Raw genomic sequence first — 13,112 nt, 5'->3', positions numbered from 1 at the left:
AAAATCATTTTATGTGTAAAAAAAAAAAAAGCTATTCATGTAAGCGTCCATATCAACAAATACTATTTGGTAATTATGTAAATTATAATATAATATATATGATTAGATAATTTAAAAAATTTTCAAATAACAAAATTATTCAAATTATAATTAAAAATTAAATCAATCTAGATATATGTTTTTTAAAATTAAAAATCTTAAATAAGGATTTTATTTTCATAATAAATAATTTTAGTTGTTTATCAAATAATTTTATTTAAGAAATTATTTAATTGTCAAAATCTTTCAACATATTTAAAAATTATAAAGATTAAATTTATTGAAATCTTTCAATAACCTTTTTATCTTGATTTGAATCAATAAAAAAATTATTTTTTTGAAAATTTATGTAAGATATTAAAAGTTCAAATAATTTTTTATATTAAAATTTTAAAATAATAAGACTATCAAAAGGATTATATTTATCTCAACTTTAATTATCAAATTTATATTTCAAATGTGTGTAAAAAATTTGATTCCATCCTATCACTTATTATATTCCTTTTAAATTTTAAAAAATTAATTTAAAAATTATCTATTCAATTTTAATTGTTCTTTTTATAAATTTAAGATTATAATTATATCAGTTTTTTATTTTTATTTTCAGTTTGTAACTTTTTTGAAGATATATTCTATTATTATTGCAATTTATTATTATTATTTTGTTTATAACTTTTTTCTAAGATATATTTTGTTACTATTGCAATTTCGTTCTTATGAAAAATAATTTTTTTTCAATTTAGTTTTTCTTTTTCACATATCTCTTGATATTTTTCATATTTTGTACAAAAAATTTGGTCAAAATGACAAAAGTGAAAATATATTAATAGTTCTTTTATTATTTAATTTATCATTCAATAATATATATGTTTTGATTTTTAAGAAATATAATTTATTTTTATTTTATATAATCTTGCATGTGTATAAATATTATTCTAGATAAAATAGTCCAAAGGAAAAACATATAATTTTTTTTTTTTCAAAATGTTTATTTTTGAAGATAAGTCAATATATATAATATAAAATTTGAAGATATGAATATAATTTAAAAAAAAAAAACTGATTTATATGTATATATTCATATTAAATATGTAAAACTATTTTGTATATCGCACGTGTCACAATCTAATTTATATATTATATATATCACTAGTATAGAAAAAAATTTCTTAAATATATTGATAGTAAAATTTTTAAATTTTATAAATGGGATTAAATCTTGTTAAATTATCATTTGAGTGATAGTAAAGCTTTTGTAAATAATTGTTAGGGTTATGATTTTGTTTGTTTTTAATTTCCACACAGATATGGAGCGAATTCCTTCAGCTTCAAAATTGAAGTGATCATAGCAAGCGAGAGGAAACAAAAACAATTGTGATTAATGCTATTTGATTCCAGGCTTGCAGCTGTAATAATTTGGCTTAATTAAAAAAATATGCTTTGATTAATTAAATTTTTTGTAATCTTATATTTAAGATAAACATTTTTATTTATCATAAATTAATTTTAAATTAAATACTTATCATATCATCATAACCTTGATTCTATTTTGTAATTCTCCCCTTATATTCATTCCAAATAGGTGATATAATCACGTCTGCACATGATAAGAATTTATGCCTATACCCTTTTAAATTTATTTTATATATATATATATATATTTATAGAGCAGATCAACTCTTTTAAGATAACGAAATTAAATAATTGTGATGGAAGTTTATACATTAAAGAAAAGCTAAAATATTTTAAAATTTAAGATCTTGCATTATCCTAGTGTGTGTGTATATATATATATACATACCTACGTATATACAAAACAAAAGTTTGCAAAGTCAATGAACATAATTTATGTTTATTTTGAATTGCATGAACATCAATCTGATCATAGTTATAGCAGTCAAATCCACTAATCAATGTACCAATTGAAAAATTCATGGCTTATATATTTTAAAATTATTATAAGTACTAAAATTAAAAAAATACTTTTCATAGTAAGTTAAGATTAGAAGTTTATCGGGAGAGCACTGGTTGATATATTCAAAATTCAAGCTCGGTTTGAGTTTGACTTGACCATATCTTATCCCTCCATTTAAGTTATATTAATTATTAAAATATTTAAAAATATTTTTATATTATTATTTTAATATTTTAAATTTAATTTTATTTAAAATATATTATTTACTAATATAATAATAATATTTTTGAGCTGGATTGAGCTTGATCTAGTCCTAAAGAAACCTTGAAAAGATCCAACCTTGAAGGAGTCCATAGATACCTTTAATTAAGTTTCAGGGTTTCATTTTTTTTTATTAATTTTGTTCAAATATCTTCTTAAAATACTTATACTGACAACTTTTTTATTTGAAGTTGTTTTTTTAAATTTAGTGACGACTAGAGGTTCTTGGATCCCTTCAATGGGTTGATCCAAACTAGTTTGTTTACGTTGAGTTTAACAAATTAAAAAAAAACAAATTATTTTTTTTATAATTTTTCAATGAATTCGAATTCAAATAATAAATTTTTTTCTTATCACTTAAGTAAATCATCTATTGGTTATTATTTGAAATTATGTTAAGAATTAAACTTTGATTACTTAAATTAATAATTTAATATTTTATCAGCAGATTTCACATTGCACTGCAAAGGCGTCTTACTTGAAAACATCACTTATCCTCTCTCGATTCCATCGGAAAAGAATTCCAGGATTTCATCAGTCAAAGGACGCCGCTGTTTGGAGACAGAAAGGGGCACTATCTTTTCGAATACAACGTGCACATTGTCGGTTCCTGTTTTTTCTACAATTGAAATTATACAGAAGAAATGATACAATTTAATTTGTACTGGAGTCATTTTTTTTTCATTTATTAATATATTAGATAAGGAAAAGGATCTTTTAATTTCAGAAGCTTAAAAAAATAATGAAATTGAGTAGTTTACTTTCAATTAAATTTAAGATTAATATTTAATTTATTTATTATTCATTTGTCACCAAACTTTAATTTGTAGTCTTAATTGCATATCATCTTTTCGAATTGAAAGGGAATAAGTATTCAATTCTAATAAAAAGCGGAGTAGGTAGAGAAATTGTAATCTTTGAAAACATCTTTTCGTAAATTTATGTGTAATTTGTTCTAACGCCAGAGTAATTGGATGAATTCTCTGAACGTTTCAATCGCGTAATTTGTTCTAATGAATTATCGTCACCATTACCTACCCGTTAATATATTTAATTATTATGCTTCATAGGAGATCGCTGACCGCTCGAAAGTTGAATGTGAAACACATAATACCTAGGTGAAATTTTCTATCAATATCTGATATTTCTGCATTTTGAGTAAAGACAAATAGGTGGGTTCCATTTTTTTTTTGTTATTTTAAACTGTAGAAAATTTTGGAATAATGGCACTCGACTTGTGTTCTTATCACCTCTATATAAACCTCAGTTTAGAAAGGGGGGTGGCAAATCCACTATCTTAGCAGATATCATTCCTGAGTTGAGATTCCGTTATTGCCCACCAAAAATGAAGATTGAAGTGGAAGTACTTTCCCAAGAAATGATCAAACCCTCTGTCCCAACCCCTGACCACCTTCGTAATTACCAACTCTCTTTTCTTGATCAGATTCAGCCACCAATTTTCATGCCTTTGGTTATGTTCTATCCCGAAGAACATGGTGGTGTTAGCAACTTGGAACGATGTAACAGGATAAAAAGAGCTTTATCCGGAGCTTTGTCTGTGTACTACCCGCTAGCAGGGCGGATTAAGGACAACGCCTTTATTAATTGCAACGACGAAGGTGTTCTCTTTGTGGAAGCCAAGGCTAGTTGCCACCTTTCTGATATTCTTGAAAATCCAAATCCAAATAACAACAACAAGTTCATTCCTCTTGAGCTTGATGATGCCAATGAGTTACCCGCTATAGCACAAGTCACCTACCTTGAGTGTGGAGGTTTAGTAGTTTTCCTTGGGATGTCACACAAGGTTGGTGATGCCTTATCATTTTTCACGGTCATTGACTGCTGGGCAGCTTTTGCTCGTGGTGACACTGATTTAATAAGTCCTAAGTTCGATTCTGCTACCATTTTCCCACCAAGGGATATATCTGGGTTCCAGCCGAGGACTGGGATTACAAAGGACAATTTAGTGAACAGAAGATTTGTCTTCGATGCTCCAACAATAGCAGCTATCAGAGACATGTTCACAGACAACAATAGCATCGACGCCAGGCGCCCAACTCGTGTTGAAGCCTTATCTGCCTTTATATGGAGCCGCTTTATGGCTGCCACTCAAGAAAAAGTAGACCAAGGAAAGATCTACACAGTGATTCATGCTATGAACTTGCGTACAAGGATGGACCCGCCGCTTCCAAATCACCATTTTGGGAATATCAGCAGGCCAGCGATTGCAGTGCCATCAATGGATAAGAAAGATGAATTTTATGACATTCTTAACCAGATGAGAGAAGCAATTAGGAATGTGAATGCCGAGTATGTGAAGCAGCTTCAAAGCACTGATGGGCACTTGAATTTCATCAAAAGCAGGGCTGCAAGTTTCATGAAGGGAGAGGTGGTCACCTTTAGCTTCACCAGTTTGTGCAGGCTTCCTGTGTATGTAGCTGACTTTGGGTGGGGAAAGCCCGTTTGGCTTGGCTCTGCTCGCTTGACTTTCAAGAATCTCTGTTCTCTCTTTGACACCAAATATGGAGATGGAATTGAGGCATGGATCAACTTGAAACAGGAAGACATGGCTAAACTTGAAGCTGACAAGGAGTTCCTTTCGTATGTTTCTTCAACTTCTAAAGTCAAAATTTCTGACTTTTAGCTCTAGGAAAAGCTATTCAAAAGTGGCATCCTGGTTTCTGGCACTGAAATCTGAAAATCCAATGGGACAAACGAAAAACAAAAGTTCATAGCACCAGTTTAGTTTATCGTTTCTTTCTTTGTAAGTGTGAAAAAAGCGTTTATTGTATTTCTTTAACTTTCTAGTCCGTTTCGTAATTAAGTATAGCTAGCAAGGTTTGTTTATAAATAAAAAATCTTTGTCTTCTTTTTCGATCAATGTCAATCATGAGAATCCCAACTAAATTAACAACTGAAACGTTATTATATTTATATAGGTAGTTATAATTTTGTATTCCATTACCAAGATTATACACAACATGTAATCCATCAACCCAAGGAAAGACTTTCCAAAAGGTTATTGCTGGAACAGATTCAGGACGGTTTTTCTCCCTGGTTGAGATTTTGTCCAGGCCCTCATTTGGGCTAGGTTTGAACTACCTTAGATGCTCTGTACGTCTAGTTGTTTTAATGTGTTGTTTCAGCGGAAAACAGAAGAGTTTATTAACTCCTAAAAAGAGTTCATCTTTGCTCCTTAAAGTGACAGGTCCCGTTTGTTTTCAGCTCATCTGATACCTGCAGGCTCATAAAAGATGACAATAAAATCAAAAGGAATTAAGTTTCAACGTCTTAAACATTGCTTGAATGCAAGAATTAAAGTATTTTTTTAGAGTTTTAGGATTGATCCTCTCAAAGTCGACCAAAAAAATACTTTGAATTTCACAATTAATTATATGATGGAGTTGGTTAGCTGATTCTAAGAAATTGATCACAATCAGTATTCTTTTCATCAAGCATAGAGTACAAATTTAATAAATTCAACTTTTTCCAATTCCTTATGAATCAAGTAAACGAGCAAGACTTGAATTTGTCCACATTTGCTTAAATTGAAAGTATCTTACCAATTCCATTCTCTACCGTACATGTCATTGTATAATCGCGCACGACGGAAATGGGAGGAGCATAACAGCCCACGGCATGTTCTACTTTGCTGAACTATTCAAAACAAGTGGGCCTACAAATCAAGATGCAATATTGGAGGCCATTTTAAGGTGAAATTGAAAGTGGGGATGAATGACGCCAACTTACACGCCAATTTAATGCAGAAGAAATTTTTGAAGCCATCGATCAAATACATCCTCACAAGGCCCCAGGTCCATCAAGGTCCTGGTGGTAAGTCTGCAAGCTTTTATCACTCCTTTTGGCATGTTATAGGAAAAGATGTGACCAATTTTTCTTTTGATGTTTTAAATGATGAGAACAGTTTTTGAGAAGATTAATGGTACCTCCATAGTACTGGTATCTAAAACAAAACAACTCACTAAAATGACCAAATTTCGTCCAATAAATCTTTATAATGGTTTTTACAATATCATTACAAAAGTTTTAGCTAATAGATTAAAAAAAGTTCTATCCTTCTATATAAGTGAGAATCAAAGTGTTTTTGTTCCGAAAAAATAGATCACAGATAATACCCTTATGACTTATGAGCTGTTAAATACCATAAGACTAAAAGATAGGGATAAGACCAATTGGGGGCTATTAAATTGGACGTGAACAAAGCTTAGATAGGGTACAATGAAGCTTCATCGAGTCAGTTATGAGAAGGATGTGTTGTGAAAAAGTGGATCTCGGTTGTTATGCATTGTTTTAAATCTATTTCTTACAAAATTGTTTTAAATGGGCTGACATAAGATATTACAATTCTCGAAAGGGGGTTGAGGTAGGGAGACCCTCTATCACCATGCTTGTTTCTATTACGTTCGGAGGGTCTATCGACTCTTTTAAACAAGCATCAAAGAGACGGACTATTGAAGGGTATCCGAAACAGTATTAAAGGCCAGAGAATTACTCACTTATTTTTTGCAGATGACAATATGCTTTTTATTAAAGCAGATATGACTGAATGTGAAAGGGTAAGGGGTCTCTTGAAGATCTATGAGGAGGGATTGGGTCAGAAGATAAACTATGAGAAATCGAGCTTATTCTTTAGTACTAATATAGGCAATGACAAACAGGAGGAGATCAAGCGCCTGTTTGATATTCAGATCACTATAAATCTAGAAAAATATTTGGGTCTGCCAATATTTGTTGGGAGGAGTAAGAGGCGAGATGTTAGATGGGTGCTAGACAATCTGAGGGAGAGAATCGAAAATCACACAGATGGATCTCGGTAGGTGGAACGGAGATCTTTGTAAAGGTAGTGCTGCAATCAAAGTCTGCTTGCGCTATGTCGTGGTTTCTTTTCCCTAAAAGCCTTTGCCAGGAAATGAATATGATTATGAGCTCTTATTGGTGGAGAAACAATAAAGACAAAGGAGGTATACAGTGGTTATCATGGAAAAAACTTTGTAAGACAAAAAAGGATGTGGATCCTGGCTTCAGAGATATGGAATGTTTTAATCTTCCGTTGCTTGCTAAACAGGGATGGAAAGTTATCCAAGACACATCATCCTTGGTCCAGAAAGTCCTAAAAGCAAAGTGTTTTCCTGGAAAGTCTTTCTTGGAAGCTGATGAATGTCTCAGACCATCTTATACGTGGAAAAGCTTATGCAAGGGAAGGAAGCTTTTGCAAATAGGGGTTAGGTGGCGGGTGGGAAATGGGAAAGAGGTCAGAATCCTAGAAGACCCATGGATCCGAACGAAACCTCTTTTTTCCTAAAGCTTCTTGAAAACGTCACCCCTAGAGTGGAAAAGGTTAGTGAATTATTTGAGGAGGAAGATGGAGGCTGGAACAAAATGAAGCTAAAAGAATTATTTCCAGGACCCACGGTGGACAATATCCTAGAAATAAAAATTGTAAGCATGGAGATGGAAAATGTAGCGATATGGCACTTTGAGAATAATGGCATACATAGAGTTAGAGGTGGATACCATTTACTCAAAAGACAGATGTACCACGTGTAGAGGGGGGAGGGAACAATGGTGTTTGAAGACTAGCATAAATTATGGAGCATGGTCCTCCCAAACAAAATAAAGATGTTTGCGTGGAGGATATGCCATGCAGTCCTACCAGTTTTCAAGAACCTGCAAAAGAGGAAGATCCTAGCGCAGGCTATATGTTAGAGATGTAATAGCGCTGAAGAGACGGTGGAGCATGCTCTCTTTGACTGTTTACAAGCCAAGGAGATGTAGAACAAGTCAACAAGGAATGAAGGTGTGGGGAAGGTTGAAAAATCTCTCTGGGGGCTTTGAAATGAATCTTTTGGAGAAAGTGATAACAATTGACTGGGCTATTTGGTCAATTAGGAATGACCTGGTGAAGAACCGAGTACAACATGATTTTAGGCATGCTGCATGTTTTGCTCTTCAATATTTTTATACAAAACAAAGTGCCCAAGAAGAACATGGTGTCCTAACATCCAGGGACCCGGGCGAATGGACTGTCCTAGTTGGAGACATGGTTAAAGTTAATTTTAATGGAGCTCTTGATGTAAAAAATAGGGTTGGAGGACTTGGTATTGTGGTCAAAGACTCACGAGGACATGTAATTGCAGCAATTAACAAGACAGAATCAAGCGTGAGTGATCCAAGAATGGTTAAAGCTTTGGCAGCAATTGAAGTAGTTAAATTTGTTGTTGTACTAGGATTCTCAGGGATGGTGCTGGAAGGGGACTCTGTGGGGCTTGTAAACCATATAAAGAAGGAAAGCAGGGATATGTCACCGATTTGGAACCTGATTGAGGAAATTAAGGCTTCCTCTAAAGGGCTTAATGTTTGATAGTGCATGCATGTAAAAAGGGAAGGAAATAGGGTTGATCATTGTTATAACGTTTAGATTCATAGATTTATAGTTAGATCTGACTTTAGGAGTCACAATCAATATTTTTTGTTAAGGTGTGAATGGTCACTTAAGTGAATTTATCTTTTTTTAAATAGATATCCCAAGCTTAATTTAGGTATCTTTAAAAGGTAAATTTTATGTCTACAAAACCAAGACTAGATCTAGGAGTACGGTTACGTATGAAGAATGTCGTAGCACCATCACAACGCCCATCAAATGATGGTACCAATTTGATTTTATACTATCCAAACTTTAAAATATTTTTGAATTTTTATCAAGTAAATTTAATTATTGTAAATTGATCTTAAAATTACACCAATCATTTGGAAATGATTTAAGATAATTTTTTCACCTCAAAAGTATTTATAGAGACTCGTGTCCCACTTTGAAGAGGCTCTATCATTAGATTCATTAACATATTTTCTAAGAAATTATTTTTTGAAAGTAAATAATAAATCCTCTAATTGTTTGGTAAGATTTTATACCAATGCATATCCCCCAATCGTTTAGTGAGATTTTTATTTGAAAACCTCAACAATTTTTTTTGAAAAAAAAAAGTCATTAAATCCTCCAATAGTTTGGTAAGATTTAAAGAAAATTTAAATCCTCAAATCATTTTGTAAGATTGAAAAATTATTTTTTGAAAATTCATTATGAAGTTCTGCAATTGTTTAGTAGAATTCATAAATTAAGATTTAAATCATCCAATCATTTGGCAAGAATTATGAATTTATTATAAAAATTTGTTTTAAATATGTATAAAAGAAGAAAGAGAAACAATTAAATAATATAAATAAATATACAAATAAAGAAGAAAAAAATAAAATTTATGTTGTGTTCTTTCTTGCTTTTTTACAAAACAATCTATGGTTTTGCTAGAGCCAATCACCTGTGATGATTACATTTCGTTTTGGTTTACACAAAAATCAAATATAAACCTAAAACATATATACCTAAAACTTTAAAAAACTTTACTGTAAAAATTTTTTGTTGAATGCCTCATTTTTGTGTTTCTTCTCAACTCCTTTTCCAAATATAAAACTTCCAAGAGAAAATCTTAATTATCTAAACCCCAAACATTGAAAAAGACTAAAAAAAACTCTTATTTTTTATTTTTACTTTTATTTTTACTCTTTCTTTCTTGATTTTTTTTTATTGATTTTTCATTGTCTCTAATTGATCCTAATGGGGTTTTTTATATAAGCATCTAATCCAAATCACAATAGGAGAAGGTTTACTTGGTTTCAATCTCCTAATCAAAACCAATTTTAGATTTTTAATCCAAATCTACCTCTCAAATCAATACATTCCCTTTTCAATTAAAACACTAGACTTCAAATTGAATCAAATTTTTTCTTTTTTCCTTTTTTTAAACCATAAATCAATTAATTAACAAAATAAATAATCTTAAACTAAACAAAATACTAAAATCCAAAAATTAAATTAAAAAAATACCCTAAACTAAATGGGGTGTCTACGGCTGTCACTTTTTACGCATTTTCTGTGAAATGAGAATTGTGCAAATATAAAAGACATCCATTTTGTTTGGGCCTAGAAAAATAAAAAAATATAATTACAAAAGTTCCTCATCAACAGAGGCTCAACAACTTCGAAATATAAAAATTTAAACATTCTACCTGAAGGACTTAGGATTACACCCTAAGGTCTTGCAAATCTCAATACGAAAATAGATTCAGCTAAGAAAACTTACGAATTTTGCCCAGAGAACTTAGAGACTATTCTTGGAGGTCTTACAAATCTCGACATTTCAATGCTCCTCTAAATAGAGGTTCCACAACTTTAAAAATATAAAAAAGATTCTTATATGAAGGAGATAAAGGGTTCATTCAAATATTTAAATTGAAGATTTAGATTCTCACCAAAAGATTCTTGAGATTTGCATAAGTCTTCAAGATTCTCATCAAGGATTCAAAGATTCACATATGAAAATCTTAGAGATTCGCATCCAAGATTCAAAGATTCTCATTTGAAAAGTTCAAATATAAAATTCAATGTCTCAAGGATTCGCATAGGAGATTCTTGTCTTGTGATAAAAAAAAAAAAAAAAAACTCCTCTAAAGGAGGTTATGAAACTTTAAAACTGAAAGAGTTTCTAGCCAAGATTTATCAACTCTTCTTAAAATCATTCTCTTCATCCAAAGGTTTCAAGCTTCATCTTCACAATACTTTTCTCATACGATGATTAAAATCTTATCAAAACGTCTTATTTTTTCAAATTTTAGTTTTTTTGAGATTATGCCCGGAGGTCTTAAAAATTATGTCTAAAAGTTTTATAATGCCCGGAGGTATTACAAATTATGTCCAGAGGCATTGTAAATTATGCCCAGAGGTCTTGAAAATTATATCTGAAGGTCTTACAAATCATACCCGAAGGTCTTGAGAATTATACCCAAAAACTTTACAAATTATGTTTGGAGGTCTTACAAATCATTTTTTATCTCTAAAAAAGCATATTCTTAATAGAGGTTCTGAAACTAAAAAAAAAAAAATCATTTCTTTTGAAATAAAAACATCTCATTTTGGAAAAGGCTTCACCCTCTAATCAAGGTTAAATGCTTTTATAAATCTCATTTTGAAAATTTTCTTAGCCTAAAACTTATCACTTTTGTCATGAAAATTTTTCTTTAACCGAAAATTAAAATCTCATATTCAAAAAATTCTCCTCAATCGAGGGTTAGAATATCATATTTTTAAATTCTCAACCTTTCAAAATCAAAATCGAAAGTCAGCTGAATATGTAATGAATGAGATGAATGCCATGCATGTAATGCAAAAATCAATGTCATGAATCCTTAATTGTGGTAAATAGGTCCTCAAGCCCTTTTTCATTTTCTATTATAAAGCTTTAGAGCTAACTAATAAGCTAGTTTTCAACAATAATCCTCCATCCCTTTTTTTTTTTAACTTAAAGCATTCCATTTTTCAAACTATTTATCTTATTCATAGATTTTCTTCAAACCTTTTACCTTGACCATTCTCCTTATTCTAAAAAGTCATTCTTACCATAATGATCTAAAATCACCTATCTTTTATCCACACCAATTTATATCAATTCAAATATAAATGTCTTCAAAACAAATGCCCCAATGTTCATGACAACCAAATAAATTGCCCATATAACTATTTCATGATCCAAAAAATGCATATTATTTTAAAAACATGAGATTGAATCTCTTAGAAATTGATGATTATTGCATAGAATGATAAAAGTGAATCTCAGTTTAAGCTATTTATGGGAATGAAATGGTTCAACACACTAAGGTTTTAAAGGAGATTTTGCCACTAGATAGGAAAAAGTAAATCAGTATGTCTTCATTTGGGATCACAAATGAAAAATCATCTTTTAAAGCACAATCCACTTTTACACTCTCTTAATTTCTTGATATGATAATTTAACATATGTCAAAACTAGCTGTGATAAGCTCAAAATTTTTTAAAAAGAAAGAAATGTTCAAATTTAAAAATAAATCTTTAGATTGGGATTCATCTTTTTGAATTTCTCAAAGATTTTCATTTGGTTCATTCCTCTAATGACATTGCTTGAGTTGCTTTCAATCTTGCTCTAGATTGCCCTTTCGGGTTTTCACCCTAGAGCTCTACTTAATCTTTTTTTTTCTCTTTTTTTTGTTTACTATTTCATCATGCATTTGAAAACTCAAAATTCATCTAAAATAAAAAAGTAATGGTGATTTTTCTAAACAAAAGCTTTTAAATTTAAATATCCATACTTGATCAAAATGAGCTTTTCAAATGATGTAACATTATGCAGGACTTAGGGTTTTAAAAGAAAGGATAAATAGGCCCAAAAATGTGTTTAAGGGTAATCAAACCAATGATCATTTCTTTTCTCAATGAAATTTTCCTTTCACCTTCTCAAAACATTCATTTTCATCTTTTTTTTCCCTTTTTTTTTCTTTATGTTTCCACATTCAAACAAATTGAGCCCAAAATTTTGAAAACTTATTTTTTGACTGTAGGCATTCTTTCCTTGCCTTTAACTTTGTATCCATTACTTTCTTAAATAGATCCTCTTTTATACTTGTCCCCTTAATGTGGATGGTAATCCTTAGTTAGGGTTCTTCTAAAAAAATTCAATAGGCTCAAAGGGGGATAGCAAATGGATTTTTTTTTTGTGAAAAGAATATAAAAGATAGCCATTTATCACATCAGATATGGATACCTTCATTAAAAAGCAATTCTCAGGATAAGATTTTTCTTTAATCTTGGAATCATTTGAATATCTCATATACAAGATGTTACAATCAATTTTTATTTATTTATTTATTTTTTTTACAAATCAAGCTCTAATTATTACATCAAATGAAGTCCCAATGTAACAATCTTGATTTTCACAACTCACATCAAAACATAAAATCAATGTCATCCAAGGGAAAGAATATTGCAAAAATTGGATAATTTGACTTTTTGGTA

At 30.5% G+C, this 13,112-nt stretch overlaps 1 pseudogene; it reads left to right on the top strand.

The window, feature by feature from the left end:
• Positions 1-3,398: 3,398 nt before the first annotated feature.
• Positions 3,399-5,740, top strand: LOC111282809 (stemmadenine O-acetyltransferase pseudogene; annotated as a pseudogene).
• The last annotated feature ends 7,372 nt before the right edge of the window (positions 5,741-13,112 follow it).

The sequence above is a fragment of the Durio zibethinus genome, chromosome 5 (genome assembly GCF_047325235.1).
Source record: "Durio zibethinus cultivar Kanyao isolate XHJ-2024 chromosome 5, ASM4732523v1, whole genome shotgun sequence".
Classification (NCBI taxonomy): Eukaryota; Viridiplantae; Streptophyta; class Magnoliopsida; order Malvales; family Malvaceae; genus Durio; species Durio zibethinus.
The sequence above is the reverse complement of the archived record's forward strand: the minus strand, read 5'-3'. Positions and strand labels throughout refer to the sequence as shown.